The following is a 13,585-nucleotide window of genomic DNA, read 5'->3' on the forward strand; positions in this document are numbered from 1 at the left end:
GGGCAAGCACCAATCCTTATCCTCCTATTTTATCAGAGTGGTCTGGGTGAGAACCTGATACAGTTTTTATGAGCAATAATATTATATCCAGAGTACACTCTTTTTTGTAATCACTGGTATTTACTACATCGTCTACAAACTACTTGCTCTCTGGCATTCTCTTCTTTACAATGAACGTGACACTTCCCTCCCCTCACCCTGAAGACCATATGAGAACACAACTACATTACTCCATGCAGTGACCAAGCCTTCAAGGTATTCTCCATTGCTATTGTTGTGGTTGATGCCACTGTTTTCGTAGATGGAGTATTACAAGCATTCGGGATCACCACAGACAATGTCATTAACCTTGATGTGAGAAAGCAATAGAAGAGCTTTGAGGACCTTATATTCAATGACCCTGTTATGAATGATCCACAGGTGTTTGAGAAGATTCGTGTTTTATATTCAATGTTGCTTTCCTCACCTGACTAGCTTCTACAAATCCACTGATTAAATGCATCCTTACTTACTCAGTAAACAGCGATTGGGAGAGCAGATGGCTCTGACTTGTATGTGTGTTCTTTCTTTAGGCCTCCGTGATATATTGAGCAGTCACTTGCTATATAATGGTTGCTTCAGGAAATAGAGCAATTTATTCCAAAAGTACAGGATAAACCACATACTAAACAGCACGGAGGCATAATCAGACATATGCAGATAACAATGACAGGGATATAACCAGTGTAAGTACTAGCAATAGATTTGAATGCTTATCTCCCTTTGGTCTTCTACACACTATGCACATTGTAGTTTTTAATTATTTTAAGACAGTAATTTTTTATTTTTAACATCTTGTTTTTGATTTAGAGTTCCAAATCAAGGTATTGAATAACACATTCTGATTAGGCTCCTTCTTCAACTTTTATTATTCACGATGTCTGATCCAACTGACAATTTGAGTAAGAAAAATGCCTTTTAATTTGCTTATTCTGTGTACAAAATATATTTCTTTCAAAGAAACTAGGGGCACTGGGTGCTGATAATACAACCTGTAGAAAATGTTTCATGAAACATACCATTACTGGATTCTGTAAAAAAGAAAAACATACTTGATTATTTTGTTTCTTGTTTTTAGGGTAAAGATTCTGTCATTGTCACAATGTAAGGGATCTCAGAATTTTGAAGCTAAGTGGGTTATATTCACACACACACACACACATGCATGCATGCATGCACACATACACTCACAGGACCTTTCTCAACACTTTGTTTTGTTTTGTTTTTGTTTTGTTGTTGTTGTTTGCTTGTTTTTAATCTGTAGCACCTACCAGGATGTCTCTCTTTTTATTTTATTATTTTTCTACTACTTGATTTATTTATCCACTTTACATCCCAAATGCTGCCCCCCTCCAGCCCCAGCCTCACTCACTTCCTCCATGCCCCATTCCCTCTTCCTCATCTTCTTTGAGGGCCAGGTTTGTTTGGTTAGATCAGGTGAACTTTTTCTCAAATGCCAAGGGGGTCTCAAATTAAGTGGTAAATGTCAAATATTGGCAAGACAGGGATATGTGTTGCTTTAAGTATGGTTTTCAGGTCTATTTATGTTAGTAAATAGACCTGAAGACATAACATCCCTGTGCTCTCCAAGGAGCAGTACAGGCTCTCAATCTTAGAAATGCGTGGCTTGAGTTATCTGTGGGATTAGGAGCAGAGATGACTTTTCTCACCTAATTTTAGCAACTATCATTATTTGATATTCGACCATTTCAGCTCTCCATTTACTGAGAAGAAATTTTAAATGAGATTAGCGTGGTGTTTTAGGTATCCATAAGCAAATTCTTACATCATACCTTTCCATCTGAAGGCCAGCATTGGAGAGGTAGCCAGGAGAGTACACAGACTTCATTGAGGCTAAGGTGAGTTTGTAAACAGAGACACAGCATTCTTACATTTCCACATAAGAACATGATGTGCTTTGACCTCCCTCACCACCTCTATCACTCTTTCCCACCCTTCCCCCCTCCCTTCCCAGCCCTCAGCACCAGGAGGTTTCTTGTTACTCATTCCTCTGTATGTGTAGGTAACTTATAAATCTATATCTGTAGGTTCCACAAATAACAGAAACTATGAAGCATGTCTTTCTGACACTATCATGTTTCCTTTAATGATCTCTGCTTCTTCATTTCCTCTCCTTTTTGAGCAGAGGACATAATTTCATTTTTCACCATGACGGAAAAGAACTCCATTGCACATATGTATCACATGTTCCTTATTCCTTCGTCCTCAGATGGGTACCTGGGCTGACTCTGGAATTGTCTATTGTGAACAGTAACACAGTAAACATGCATGTTCAGGGGTCCCTACTATTTGCTGACAGTGATTCTTCTGACAGGAAAGAAGTGATATATCTGGACCAGGAAATTCTACTTTTTAAAAATCATTTTATTCATTTACATTTCTAGTTATGCTGGCTTATAACTATAGCCTCAGAACTCAGAAAGCTGAGACAGTAGGATTGTCACTCTCTAAAACTAAGGCACTCAATAATAAAAAATGAGACGGCCACATCTGCTGACGTTCAGAAAGAGTTACTGCAATTGTCAAGATCACTAGCCATGGGAGTGATAGGAAACGAGGAGATGGAACGTATCTTTAAGCTAATAGTACTGAATTTCTTTTTGTACTAGTTCATATAACTGTGTGTTGTCCTAAAGTTATATATACATATATATGCACATATATATGTATGTATACACATATATATGTGTGTATATATATATATACATATATATATAATTGTATTTTAATGTCATTAAATATTTTATATAGAAGGAAGTATTTATTGAGGAAACATTGCCAAAGGATACTCTTCTTTCTCGAGGACAGCCCGTTGTCAGTACTAAAATAGTTTGGCATTATTTGGCGCATGATGCACCTTGTGCAGTGTCTTCAGGCTGTGAGTTTGTCCTTTACTTTTATATGTGCACAGGAGGTGGCATATTCTGCTTTTTCATTTTAGAACTGGCCTCAGAATATTCTTTTTTATACTTTTGACCTGATGAGCTGTTTCAAGGGCTGAGAATAAAATAACAGTGAAGGATAAGACATTCTCACTGAAAATGTTCCTTTCGATGCTCACAGTTGTTTAGAGCCAAGAAAGCCTTAACCTTGTGATCTTGGAACCACAGTTTATAATTACTTTTAAAATGGTGGTGTAGTTGACACTGAACTTTCACAAAGTATAGCATTATAATTTATGGTCTAACATCAGAATTGCTAGGAAATTGTGATCCTGGAGCTAAAGCATAGAGAAAAACATGTAGGAAAAGTCTAGAGATTGGAGTTTTTGGGTTCTGAGATTACTATTTAGTGCTAAAACTGACATCAATAGCTTCCTTGCTATGAGTAGATCAAAGAAAACAGTGATGGACTCCAGGTTTAGCTTCATTCCTTACATGACAAAGCCAGTTTTAACATTTATGAGAAATTCTTATGACATGAAAGTATCCAGAACATATTCATGTTAATAATATGCTATATTATATTATACTCCATAATAAGATCCAGGTTGATATTTCAACTAAGGGAGACTTAGTTTAGACTTTGTGATTAACCAAAGAATAATCAAGTAAGAATCTGTTGGTAGTTTCAGAATTTAAAGAGTGAAACAGGTTTTTATTTTAAACAACAGGAATATCAACATCATAAAAATGAGAGGTGAGATTTGTAAATGTTCTTACTACATTATTCTTAATGGGAAAGTCGTGACATTAATAGACATCTAAAGACAGGAATAGATGAAGTAGTGTAGATAAGGAGGGATAGTTTCATTAGGGTTGGCTAAGGTTTGTACTGAGTTATTTTATATCATCTCAAAATTATCCCTAACATTAGCTCAGGTAAGATTAAATGCCATTAGCGTGGGTAACTGCTTACTGCAGATGAGTGGAAGGGAGTGTTAGCTACATTGTTTATTAACCTTAAGCTTATCATTTATCTTTCCTATGCCATAATGCTCTGTTATTTAATGGTAAGTTTAGAAACCTTCACTATCCTTATGGGATAGCAAGTTATGGGAGCTAAAGCCAGACATATTTAACTGCCAGATTTCTTACTGTTTATTTTGTGCCATTAAGCAACTTAATTAAACATATTGAAATTTAATTCTGCTAGCTTCAAAATAAGGGTTTCATGATGCATGTACCTTCTCTTGATTTAAGGATTAAATGCTGCACATAAGCTGTCTGCTACAGTGTCTAGTAGTCAGTAGATGTTCTCTCTGTAGACTCATGACTTTAAGCTCTTTCCAGCTCTATATCCACTTTAAAAAAATTCTTACCTTTACTGTTATTAAGTTTAACAGTGCATCTGGACCTGATTACCCATGCCTGTAATACCAGGTTTGGAGGGAAGAGTCAGGAGAATTGGGAGTCTATGATATTCTAGGCTACAGACTAGGTTTGAAGCCAGTCTGGGTTACACGAGATGTCTCAAGGTAAATGAATAAACAAATAACTATTTAAAGAAAAAAATGTCCAGACTATGGTAGACATATGAAATGTAGAGAGATAGAGTTGCTTCACTAAAATTCATGAAACAGAATTGAAATACTCCTTGAGAAATATATGATGTTCATAGTGGTAAAAATCATATTATAATAATTTAAAAAGTTTATGACTCTATGTGTTAAATTAGAATTCTTTTAATTATCTGGTCAAGTAAACCTGAAAATCTACCAAACATGGAAGGGACTTATGATCTTAGACATGGAATAATACTTGAGGCAGGATTGGAAATATGGTACAAGAAATACCAAATAATTTCAGCAAAACTGTAAATTCCAACTACATTAAGCAATTTATTTTGCCAGGATGTATTTTGCCTTCTTCCCACTCATTCCTAGTCTAGGGTCTGGGTTTGATTCTTTCTGGTGATGAATATGGATGGGTTGGGACAAGATTGAAAGCAACCCAGGAGAAACTCTAGGCCCGATGAATTAATGCCTCACAGTATGTTACATAAGCTTTTGACACAGAGATCAAGTTTATTTATGTAAAATATCCCATTTTTTTTTGTAGCCTGATCTTCCACTCTCTAATCCTACTGATGATTCCAGACAATACATTGTACCTGAGAAAATACTTCCATGAGAAAACACAAGGCTTATTTAACTAATGATAAATAAGGCAAAAAAGTATCCGGTATCTAATCACAAGGTTCTCCTCAGAGTATAATCCTCCAGCTTCTAAAGGATGAGGAGGTTCTTCAAGGCCCTGTCTCAGAGACCCTTGCCAGGTCATTTTTGTTGGCTCTGTCAAGGAGCCATCTGGTTCATGGCTTACCTTCTGCTGGTTATACTACCTGGCCAGGCAACTGCACCATCTGGAGTCCAGCAGCTTGTATTCTGGATCAGCGAAATCATCATAGGGCCATCTGATATGCTTACAGTGGTGGATTCAACATTTCCACTTTAATATTAGACAGAAAAGCATAGGAAGGCTAGCCTATGGCTTTAATCTTGAGTTAGCTTTCATTTTCCTGTAGTGCTACCTAGGCGCAGCATGTTATTTTATTGCAGTTATAACATGTTAGTTTGTTGTGAGTAGAAGTTAAAAAAACAACAACAATGTCTAGCTTCCCAGGACCCCTTCTGCGATGTGAGTAAAGTGACCACAGATCCTAGTTGGTGTGCCCATCCTCCTTATGTACTCTGCAACAGCTTAGCTACTAAAACCTTCGCTTTTCAACCTCTCCTGTGCTGTCACCTGAACCATTCACCGCATCACATTTAAATAATGGATAGCAGTCACTCCAGTGATTGAGGTGGACTCTGCTCTTCCTTTAAGTGTTAATTCACTTGGATGTATGAGTTTATTAAAGAGAGGCTAGCAAGTAGCTGATGACCTGTTTCATAAAGTTAGAAGAGAAGTGCAGGCCAATGCTGGAGGTAATTGGCCAATATTTGAATACTTATGCAGCCGTAGGTTTTGAAGCAGGTGGAGATAAGGGATTTCAGGGACAACATTAATAGCTGCATTATCAAAAAGGACGTTTGTTGCTAGCGGATTCCATTGAGTGACATAGAGAAGAGAGTTGAAATAAGAAATTACAAGATCAGGAGAATATGAACCCCACTGAATGAGGTGGAGTGGATACTAAACGGGCAGAAGAATTCAGCAGAAGGAATACTTTCAGAGGTTTTTGGTAAGAGTATTCATATTAAGTATTTGTAATATGATTCATGGGAAATGGTACTTTTAGTAATATTTTTAGCCTATTATCACCAATGTCATTCAATCTAAAAGTACTAACCCAATTATGGAAATGGATGGGCATAATTCAAGCTCTTAAAGTAATTTTCTTCATTTATTTATTTATTTATTGATTGATTGATTGCAGTGATGGGTAGTAAGGGGTCACCCAGGAAGTTCCTTTGTTTCTCTAGGAGGACAATCATCAATTATATTACTCAGTACAAAAATCTATATATTAGAGTTCTGGTTTATAAAAATGATCAGGTAGACTCAGGGTCTTGTAATTGTGAAAACATTCCTAACACAAGTCTCAGTGAGCCCCGAGCTACCAGGAAAAAGCATTTCACAGTTTTCTTTAGCTAACGTACAAGCCACTTGCTCATCTATTGTCATTAAGCTAAAGCATAGTAGTGTGCATTCAAATGTGTATAGTACAACAAATACTCTGTTCAACTTAAAGTCAAATAGTAAATCAATGCAAAGGAGGAAGAGAATGTAGAATATGCATTTGTCAAATTACTGACTCCTGCTCTGCTTATCCACTTACAGGTTTAAAAGCTGTGATTTAGAGAAAGAGGAAAGAATAAGATTTTTTTTTTCTTCAGAAGAGACGGGAAACTGTTTAAGCACACTGGTCATGATTTCATTTTAACAAATGCCTTCAGTGACTCTGTCTTGGTATTTATCAGGCAGTCAGACCCATTAACTTGAGATGACATTATTTCCAGTTGACATTCAGCATCCGAGGCCCATTTTAGATAACATTTAAATCCAGATTTACTTGAGCAGTTGGGTCTGACTACCCATCAATGAAGGCTGTTTACATCTTTGATCACTTTTAAGTGTAACTTGATTATTTTCCTAAAATCAAAAGAAATGGGGAAATGAATCAAAAATAAAGCTTTCCTAGCTTTTGTTGAACCTAGTGTCCTTCCCTAGGCACATCCACTGTTGCAGCCTTCTTATATATTTCTTACCCAATACACTAAGATTGCAAGCATACATATACTTTTTATTGTTTTTACAAAGAAAAATACCATATGTTGTAAATTACTTCCTAAGTAGATGGCATTCTTTTCATTATCTACTTAAACATGATTTCCATGTGCTTTTTAACACTGTATATTATTCCCCTAAATGTATGAACATGATGTATTTGAAGTAGACTTGGTTCATAAATATGTATGTTATTTCCAGTACAGCTTTGAATTTTTTTGCAATATGTTACTTTACTCAGATGTAAGAAGAGTGCGGTAAAAGGTTACATGGATTTTAAGTTTTTATAAATATTGTGAAGCAGCAGAGGACATTTCTGATTATATATTTTGCAAGTGCTTATAGGCATACCGAGAGGTGCCTCCTTTCCTCATTCATTGCCTATAATGGATAAACATAGACAGATCTTTATCTAAATGATGTTAAAATGATATCTGTTAAAGTTTTTAATTCTCTTCAATTACTGTGTTTTACATCAAATTTCTATGAAATAGTTCTGTCCCTTGGCCTAGAGTATAACAGTGTGATGACTGAAACACAGCTTTTGTTAATTATTAGGGAAACATTTTTAAAACATTTTCTGTACATACATACATACATACATACATACATAATACATGCATGCATACATACATACATACATACATACAGAGTGGTGCTTTTAAAATACATGCATTGCAGTAATTTTATTTGGCCATTTCTACCCCATCTTAGATAATTTAGTTCCCAAATGAAAGATGCAAATCTTTTATATTTATAATAAGCCTTAACACAATAGAGCTGGAAACCTCTGTGTTCTTTTGTCTACTTCTGTCAATAACCCCGAGATATCACTTGCCTTGTTCTTCCTGGGCCACTCCTACTCCAGTAGGCTGTCCCTTGCGGCCATCCACTTAGGATTCACCTACCCAACATGACATCTTCTTCCTTCCTTTCTCTCCTCTCAGAGTCTCTGCCTCAGACCCCAAGCCTGGGGACCTAAGCCCTGCCTACCTTTTCTCTGTCCAGATACAGGCTGTAGGCATCTTTATTAACCAGTAGTTTTAAATTAACGAGCAAGGTTTGCACAAAAAAAGCTGGCATACATGAGAATTCACTCATCTTGAAACAACTAGACCTTGGGACATAGAATTTAGCATTACAATACATAGCAATAAACCAAACTTCAAAAATTCTCCTTTTTGTCTAAATAAAAAGGCTCTTTCTCCTATAATAATAAATAATATAAAGTAGGAACAGTTATGAAACAATTATAAAAATTATTAGGAAAGTATGTGTTTAAAAAGTCCAGCCTGCTTATCTTTGACAACCTAGATAAAGTATTCTATCATCTATCTTATCTTGGTGAGTGCAGAGTTCTGTATCTAAATTTTCTACCCTAACTCATATTAACATCCTAATAACATCTTCTGAGACAAAACCTCAACATACATGTCTGCTTTCCCTGACTGTTCTGTACTAATAACTGAAAATTTAGTGATGGCAGGATAGAAGGAAGTCGGTTAGCCATTCTAGGAACATGAAGTCAGGTAATTTTGTGATATGCACCTCTGTGGACACACATTCGACAACATAGCTGAAAGTCACCTAAGCTGTCAGTATTTTGGCATTCTCATCTGTATCTTCACTTACATCCTTTTCATTATAACAGCATGCAAGGAAATGGGCTTTATTATGATTTTCATGGGAATATATCCTTAAAATCTGCATGTTAATTTGAGCAAACTATATTGAGTGATTATGTTTGTCTTATGGATTCGTAGATGCTATTGCAATTAAAACAGATTGGATCATTCACGCAAAAATTCTTCCTCCAAATGTATGTTGTTTGAGTTTTCTTGATGATGATAATTTCTTTCTATTTCTTTTTTTGGATAAATTACAAGTTTTTAAAATTGTATCCTTTTGTTGTGGGATTGAACATACAAATTTCTTTTTTAAAACTATGTATCTTGAATAATTTTCATAAAGACTTTACCTTCCATGATGTTTTTAGTTGTTTTCATATATACATGCATAATATATGTATAAATGTATAATATATAATGAAACATAATAAATAATAAATATATATCAAACTCATATATTATCTTAACACTTAAAGCATATTTTCTAAAAAATCAACTACAGGTGGATTATAGATGTAAATGTTATAGGTTAAATAACTGGTAGATGAGATGTTAGGATATTGGCAGTGCAGAAAGAAGACTTCTGAGAATTAAATATGCATTTTCAAGTAAGAATTAGAAATTTCTGCTATGCTTTATGGTACCAGGTAGTGCTGTACCTGGGAAACGACCAACAATCTGACTCACATATGATGCCTGTGAACCACAACCTTTTAATTCCCACTCTACATGATGATACCTATACCTGACACCATTCTCAGTCCAAGAACTTATGATGAAACATGTCATAGGTCCTAGCAGAGGATCTACTACTATTATTTTGCTAAATGGCATAGTATTAAACAGACCTCTAATGGCTTATTGTTATATTCATACTCTACTATATCTCTCAATACTCATCAGAAAACATTCTATTTCCAGTTGATGGTGATTTACACAGAAACCCCCAACTGGCCAAGACACAGAATATAGGACTACAGTATTCTTAGCCATAAATTCTACTGCATACATTCTTATCATCTCAGGACAATGTACCTTTTCTTCAGAAGTTATTTGTACTTTTCTTCATCACTTACTACTAACTTTATAATTGCTATCTAGAAAGCTGATTATTTGATTAAATCTGTTTATTGTTTCCTCTAAAATATTTAGAGGAATGGTTCCATTTCCATTAAAAAGCTTAGAGTTTATTGGAAGACTGTGCCTGGAGTGAGCAAATCATAAATGAACTATTTTTCCTGCATTATGTGAGCTGATAAGCTGGGTCCTACTTGCTGGTGATAAGGTGTAGGAGGAGCAGAGTTGAATCAGAGCATCTGATGGCACTGATTGCTTTGACAAGAAGTACAACAAGGAGATGGGAACAAGGTCTATCCATGGGTATAAGGTGGCAATGGATAAGAATGGAGGGATGATCAACTTTGTAATCCTCTACTATACACATGCTGCCAGAACAATCAGTCCCACCATGTATAGTCCTTGGTTGGTGGTTGAGTCCCTGGGAGCTCTGAGGTTACTAGTTAGGTTGTATTATTGTTCATCCTAAGGGGCTGCAAACCCTTCAGCTCCTTTGGTCCTTTCTCTAACTCCTTCATTGGGGAAAGATGATCATCAATGGGAGGAGAGGCCCTTGGCCTTGTGAAGATTCTGTGCCCCAGTGTAGGGGAATGCCAAGACCAATAAGTGGGAGAGGGTGGGGTGGCAAGCATGGGGAGGGGGAGGCAACAGGGGTTTGTTCTTGTTGTTTTTATTTGTTCATTTGTTTGTTTTTTTGGAGGAGAAACTGGGAAAGGAGAAATCATATGACATGTAAATAAAGAAAATATCTAATTAAAATAAATAAATAAATAAATAAAAAGAATGGCAGGATGATGTTTGACTGAGATCCAGGTTGGAAGAACTCTCAGAGATTACATAGATTACATGACTATAGGATCAACTTCTAGTTCTTTATGAAGAAAATAACAGGACCTATTTGGCCCTTTGTTCCTATGGATATACACAAACAGTAGAAAACATTATCATATGTCAATAAAATTTTACTCTATATGTTAAAAAATAGATGTATTTTGAAGTTTTGTAAATTAATATACATTCAAAAGCTTAGTGGATATTACAGATTTAGAAATGCATATCAAAAACCTTTCTGACTAGTTTTAAACATTGTAAACTTGAATATTTATTGCAAACACTAAGAAATCATGCTGTTTATTGGTCCAGTAATTAAATCTTGATATAGCTTGTCCAATATGGGAGTATTTGAAAATTAAGTTCTTTTCCTAGTTCAATTAAGTGAAACTCATTGGTCATTACAGTCATTACCTCTTATTTTAGCAATGTGTGACAAATTCCAAGTAATATTTTTGTAAATTATACCTACTTTATCTTACATGTATGGAGGATATTCAAATACTTTGAGTTATTAAAAACTAGAAGAAACATTTTACGTACAATAATAAAACATTAGTGCTGCCATAATTCCTGATGGCTTCCTTGAACTTTGAATGACAAAGAGATATACTTGGTGTCAGTCTAATAGATCTTAAAGAAGCAGTTGTTAATTCTTTTTTAGTAAATATGTCTGCATGTGTATGTATGTGTGTATATGTGTGTGTGTGTATGTGTGTGCACATGCACATGTACCAAAGGCCAACCTCAAGTATCATTCTTCAGGTGCTGTCCAACTTAGATTATTTTATATGATCATTTAATTTACTTAACTTTGAACATTCATACATGTACAAAATATATTATGAATTAGTGCTGCTGATATACATATAAATGTGACGTCATCCATAGGGTAATGGTAGCCTACTAATGGCCACAGTTGTAAGGAAAAAGTCATGTTGTTCCTCAAGAGCTCCTCAGCTAGAGTGGAGCTATGGGTAATCCTCTCCCTCCATTCTGGAAATTTTAACTGGCTTGATCTGGTGCAGGTAACCAGAGCTGCTTGAGTTCACATGTGCAGTAGCCATGCTGTGCCCAGAGAGTTCACGTGTGCAGTAGCCATGCTGTGCCCGGAAAGTTCATGTGTGCAGTAGCCATACTGTGCCCGGAGAGTTCATGTGTGCAGTAGCCATGCTGTGCCCAGGGGACAGTATTCACAGTGCTCCTCCTCATCCTTCAGCTCTTCCGCCCTTCCATCCTCTCCCCATATGTGTCCTGTGACTGAAGGGATAAGGATGATTCCATGTACAGCCAGCACTGAAACTTGCTTATTCTCTTCATTTTAAATAATAATCAGTTTCTACATTAATGGTTATCAATGGCAGAAAATGCTTTTCTAACCATGTTTGGAAGAATATTTCAAATAGGAAATGAAATGTATTTGAACTGAAAAGATAATAAATCATGATAGGGGAAAATAACCCAGTGGTCAAAACCAAGCACAAATTCCTCCCAATATTGCAAAAAATTTTCAATCCCACAAGTGTTCACAAGATAATTTGACTACACTTATGCAAAGGAAATTATTCCCAATTATATATTTATTCCATATAATAGATTAGAATACAGGAAAACATTTCACTTTGACCTCATTCATGAGCCGAGATATGAATTGGTCCATATTGGAAAATATATTGTGGCATTACTTTTTTAAGAATAAAAATATTCAAACATTCTACATACAACATACACAAGTGTACTACATGCTACATATTCAAATATACTACAGAAGTAGGTACTATGTGCGGTTAGAAAGGGCAAAACAAGAGGGCTCAGTAGAAAAAGGAAGAATAGTAAAAGAGGAGACAAATCACAATGTGCACTGACCTGTAAAAGATGTCACAGTGAAACCTGTTACTATGCATGCTGAAAATAATAAAAAATTAGTTTTAATAGAGAGGTAAATAATTATCTGAATAAAGAGATAACCTGTACTTACAGAATAAAAAGCTCACTGATATGAGGACATAATTTTCCTGTTTCTTTCCAAGTGTGTAGTGTAATCTTATTGAAACCCTGACTAGCTAACTTTCAGAAACCTGAAATGCTAGTGTAAAATTCATATAGAAGCACACCAGCCTAGGAATATGTGTGGCATTTTCTGAGGCAAAACAAAGTGGAAAGATTCTATTTTGTTAAAGAGCTTATTATAAAAGATAGGCATTTAGAGGACTACAAACAAGAGAAAGCATTCAGAAATGTATTCACATGTGGCATTTTAAATGTAAAACAATGCTGGTATTCTAGTATGTGGAAGTAAACCCCGTGCTGAATAAGCCAATATATGCTGTATACATGTGTATACAGCAATGAAAATAATAAAAAAATACAGTTTTAAAATTACTTTATAACTATCCCATACTATGGGGCTATTTCTTAAACCAGCTAAGTAAAAATTGTAGAAAAAGGGCTTTCAGTTTAACAATAAAAATAGGAACTTCTGTTCACCAAAAACAATTATATTACAAAAAATACAAGCAGAAGCTGGCAAATATTTGCAAAATGTAAAACTAAGAAGATATGTCATTATCTATAAATATGAGAAAAACCTCAATTGAAAAATGATTAATAAATGTGAATGCCCAATCACTTCAAGGCATGGGAATATAAATTAAAATGAGCATAAACCATCAGTACAGACATTTTCCAGACTTGAATAGTTTACAATTAATTTAATATTATTTTATCATTCTGAATATATGAGAAATAATTTTAATTTTTTTCTTTTAGATATTTTCTTTATTTACATGTAAATTTCTCCATTCCCAGTTTCCCCTC

The 13,585-nt window shown here is 35.2% G+C and overlaps 1 long non-coding RNA gene across 2 annotated transcripts in view; it reads right to left on the minus strand.

Annotated features, from left to right (window-relative positions):
• Window positions 1-6,918: 6,918 nt before the first annotated feature.
• The window catches only part of LOC116076359, a 12,895-nt gene continuing 6,228 nt past the window's right edge, over window positions 6,919-13,585 (minus strand). The window contains exons 2-3 of one of the 2 annotated variants that reach the window (XR_004112916.1): window positions 12,635-12,673; window positions 6,919-7,097 (exon numbers count right to left, since the gene is read on the minus strand). This is a non-coding gene — a long non-coding RNA (uncharacterized LOC116076359). Of the gene's footprint in view, window positions 7,098-11,536; window positions 12,029-12,634; window positions 12,674-13,585 lie in introns of those variants that run through there. The other variant, XR_004112915.1, reaches the window with a different exon arrangement.

Source organism: Mastomys coucha, unplaced genomic scaffold, assembly GCF_008632895.1.
Source record: "Mastomys coucha isolate ucsf_1 unplaced genomic scaffold, UCSF_Mcou_1 pScaffold4, whole genome shotgun sequence".
NCBI lineage: Eukaryota > Metazoa > Chordata > Mammalia > Rodentia > Muridae > Mastomys > Mastomys coucha.